Source organism: Canis lupus, chromosome 8 (genome assembly GCF_003254725.2).
Source record: "Canis lupus dingo isolate Sandy chromosome 8, ASM325472v2, whole genome shotgun sequence".
In the NCBI taxonomy this organism is placed as follows: Eukaryota; Metazoa; Chordata; class Mammalia; order Carnivora; family Canidae; genus Canis; species Canis lupus.
Genome location: NC_064250.1, coordinates 3,841,937 through 3,846,637, shown reverse-complemented (window position 1 = coordinate 3,846,637; position 4,701 = coordinate 3,841,937).

The following is a 4,701-nucleotide window of genomic DNA, read 5'->3' as shown; positions in this document are numbered from 1 at the left end:
TCATCCAGTGAGCCTTAACTTTATTCCATGTGCAAAGACTTCTTTTTCAAATAGGGTCACAATCACAAATTCCAGGGATTATGATGTAAACATATCTTTTGGGGGGCTATCATTCAACCCACTGCGCACCATCCTGATATTCCTTATTCTTAGCTATTTCCCCCCTCCTTTCTTGACTAATGTCAGATTGATAAAGGTTTATCTTTTTATTTCTGCTTGTTCAGAAGGTATTAGATATCTACACTAATTTTGGTCAGTATTCTTAAATTTAACAGACATATAGCTGTAAAATTGTCCAATAAATTCTGTATTTTGGGATGCCTGGTTGGCTCAATGGTTGAGTGTCTGCCTTCGGCTCAGGGCATGATCCCAGGATCGGGATCAAGTCCTACATCGGGGTCCCTACAGGGAGCCTGCTTCTCCCTCTGCCTATGTCTCTGACCCTCTCTCTGTGTCTCTCACGAATAAATAAATAAAATCTTTTAAAAATTTTTTAAAAATAAAGTTTTATTTCTAATTTTGCTGAATTGAAGTCAGAGAACATAGTTGATTTTCTCTCTCTCTGGTGGAAAATTTTATTGACATTTTATCTGGAGCTTGACACTGTAAAAAATTCTGTGGGTATATATTCTTGAATATTTGGTTTGCAGGATGAAGAGCTACAAAAAAGCCAGGACTACCTCTCTCTCTGAGGACTGAAAAATCTGGACAAATTATTTTTAATATACCTTAAAGTATCAGAAAGGCATCAAAAGCTACTGAACTCAAAGATCCTCCTAAGGATCATGAGGAGAGTGGGTAAATAAAATTTGAAACATATACATAAAATGGAAAATTATATTATATGAAAATGGAGTAACTAGATCCATCTATAGCAGCATGGATAAACACAAAAACACTAAGTGAAAATATATGATGCAAAATATTGTATGCTGTCTGATATAGATTATTTAAAACACTATACATATTCCATGCATTTTCTGTGAGTACAAGTATTTGTATGAAAAAATTGTTTTAAGTCTGGAAAGAAAAGCTTAGTTCATGAGTCTGATCAACCTGGATGTGAGGGAGAGAGGTTGGGGAGTAGGAGTGTTGTCAAAGTGGCTTTAGTGTGGATGGATAAGCATAATGTGGTGAATCTGTACAACAGAATATTATTCAGCCTAAGAAGGAAGGAAATTCTGACATGGGCTATAATGTGGATGAACCTTAAGGACATCATGCGAAGAGAAATACGTCAGTCACAAAAAGACAAACACTGAGTGATTCCACTTATATGAGGTACTTAGAAGAGTTAACTTCATAGACACAGAAGGTAGGATGGTGATTGCCAAGGGCAGGGGAGAGGGAGATGGGAATTGCCTAACGGGCATAGTGTTTCAGTTTAGAAGATGAAAGGAGTTCTGGAGATGAATGGTGGTGAAGTTGACCCAACATTATAAATGTATTTAATACCGCTGAATCGTACACTTAAAAATGGTTAAGATGGTTTTATGTTGTGTATTGTACCACAATTTAAAAACATTCAGTGGTATCTATAATATTTTTAAAAGATTTATTTATTTATTTATTTATTTATTTATTTATTTATTTATTTATGAGAGACAGCGTGCAAGCAGGAGGAGGAGGAGCGGGGGTGGGGAGGTCCCAAGCAGACTCCATGCTGAGTTCAGAGCCTGATGCAGGATTTGTTCTCAGGACCCTGAGATCATGACCCAAACTGAAACCAATGGTTGAAAGCCCACTGACTGAGCCACCTAGGCACCCCAATAACTTTTTAGTTTTTGAAAACTAAAAACAAAACAAAAACAAAAACACTAAAAAAAAAAACTAAAAAAAATTAAAGACTAAGATAAAAAGAAAATAAAACAAATAATTATGTTACACTTAGCTCATCTATAGCGTGTTATTAGAAGTAGAAAAGAGAGGAGACAAACTGAGCCCTGCGGAGAGAGACAGGCTCCCCATGGCCACTGTCTGCCACCAGGATATGGGGGCCACAGGGAGGGGCCACCAGGTTCTGAAGTCCAGTTGTTAATAACAGCTACACTTGTGAGGGCTTACTGTGCACCTTCTTTTGTGTGTACCCAGGGATTTAGATTTTTATCTCAATTACCTCTCACAGCAGCCTTTTGAGTTAGGTACTATTGTTGTTTTCATTTGACTGATAAACCTCCCTGGTGGTCTAGTGGCTAGGATTCATTTGACAGATAAAAATATCTAAAATATCTAAAGTTCAGTGAGGGTAAATGATTTGCCAAAAGTGACAAAGTAGTGAGCAGTGGAGCTATGATTTGTATCCAGGAAAGTCTGACCTACGAGCTTAGACCCTTAACCATGCCACTGCAATGTGTGTTTTCTAGTAAGCAAATGTGAAATGTCCACACACATATCATGACATTAAGGTGTAATCCAAAGAAATAGCTATGTTAAGAGTATGTGTCATATTTTGTTCATTAACATAACTGTGCCTTATAACCAGAAAGATACAGCTTGCAGATGCCTGCCTTCTGAGATTTAAACTAGTAAAAATAAATCTTTAATGGATGAGAGTAGCTATCTAAAGAATTCACCTTAAGGAACAGATCAAAGTCGGAAGAGACAAGTTGATGCCAAACTTCAATCAAAATGTCTAGAGTGAAGTCACATGAGGGTATAATTGATGAGAACGATTTGGATTTTTAAATGTTTGTATTCTTTGATGTGGTGATTCTACTTTTTGGAGTCTATACTAGGGGCATAATACCAAATATCTAAAGGTTTTATACATAAATATATTCACCATAAAATGAATTTTAATAGCAAAAGTGAAAATCAACCTAAATATCCAACACTAGTGAAATGGCCAGCAAAATGGAATCCCCATACAATGGAAATGGTGAGCCTCACAGAGACATAGATGTACACACATATGAATAGTTTGTTATTGTTTAACAATTTCATATGTACAAAGACAAATTGCATGAGGAAGTTTAGTCAATGTGCTTTATAGAGACATGGTTACCCTCCTGCTATAAATACAAAAAGATACTGAATAGTGTATAATAATGTTAAAAATATTAGTTGAGGAATAAAACAAAAGAGATTAATAAAAAGACATTTTATTACAAAATAATAGGAATATAATAAATAATGGGAAATTCTCAAGTCCCAGGAAGAAATAAGAGCCCCAAAGCCAGTGTGGTAAGAAAGATAAAAAAACAGGGTAGTCAGTGGAATATGGACCTGGAGCTAGGCCCTAAGAGTCTAGAGCTTGGGGTTTTAAAAATCACAGGGATCACGAGATCTCAGGTCCATGAAAGGCAGGGATCTTGTCTTGGCTGGATTGATCCTCTCTAAAACAGAGGCTGAAGCAAAGATGAAAAAGTGGAGTTTTACTTAATGTTATTAGCCAAGGTTCTCTAGAGAAACAGAACCAGCAGGATGTGTATTTATATAGAAAGTGATTTATTTTAAGGAACTGGCTCCTGCAATTATGAGACTGACAAGTCCAAAATCTGCAAGGTGGGCCAGAAGGCTGTAGGCCAGGGAAGGTTTGATGGTACATTTGACATCCGAAGGCTGTGTACTGCAGAATTCTCTCTTGCTTGGAGGAAGTCAGCCTTTTGTTCTATTCAGGCCTTCAGTTGACTGGACGAGGCCCACCCACATATGGAGGACGATATGCTTTACTCGAAGTCCACTGATTGAAATGTTCATCTCATCCAAAAAAAACACCCTCACAGAAACATCCAGAAAAATGTTTGGCCACAGATCTGGGCACCATGACTCGGACAAATTGACACATAAAATGAACCATTTCTCTTGGGAATCATAATCAGAGCAGTAAAGATGAGGAAAGGGGAAAAGAAGCAAGAAAGGTGTGAGGAAGTGTGAAATGGCACGTTGTCATTCTGGCTGACACTTCATGAGAAGCCTCCAAGATCACAGCAGGTTACTCAGCAAGCATGTCTGGTTGGCATATGGTTCTACTCCAAACAGGCTGCAAAGAGAAATGGCACTTTGGAGTAGGCCATGGGAAGGAGGAGGAAAGGGAATTTATCTGCAATCTTTCTCCTATCTTCTGCTTTCCATTAGTGGAGACTCAGTCCACAGAAAGCTAACTCCCCAACAGTTCCCCATGTTGTCAGGTGGTCTTTTCTATAGCGAGAATCAGTAAGGCATTTTACCAGAGACTAGAAGTTGTGCAAGGAGACAGAAACTCTGGCTTCATGGATGTTCAGCCTGGCTGCACAGTAGAGGTCAAGGTGAAGGAGTGAACATTCCCAGAGAGTGATGGTCAGTCTCTGGTAATGTCAGCAGAGTCCCAGAAGCTGTCAGCACTGAGGAAATCTAAGGATGAACATAGATTTGTATCAGATACAACCCACCCCTCCTACCACTCCAGTCCACTCACTCTCTATTATATTGCCTCCTGTATTATATGGTAGAGATTTTGCGTGTGTGTGTGTGTGTGTGTGTGTGTGTGTGTGTAAGTACAAGATGCCCTATTCCAAAAAAAAAAAAAAAGATGCCCTACTCTAGAGGGAGGGAGGGAGATCTGGGCCCGAATTAGTCAAAGAGTCCCTCGAGGTGGTTGAGCCTATTCAGCCCAGTTGCAAACTCCTGGAAGAATTCAGAAACAAGAGTCCTTGCTGTTGTAGTTGGTCCCTGGTCATACCTGATATTCACTATCTCTCCTCTTATACCCATTCTAAATTT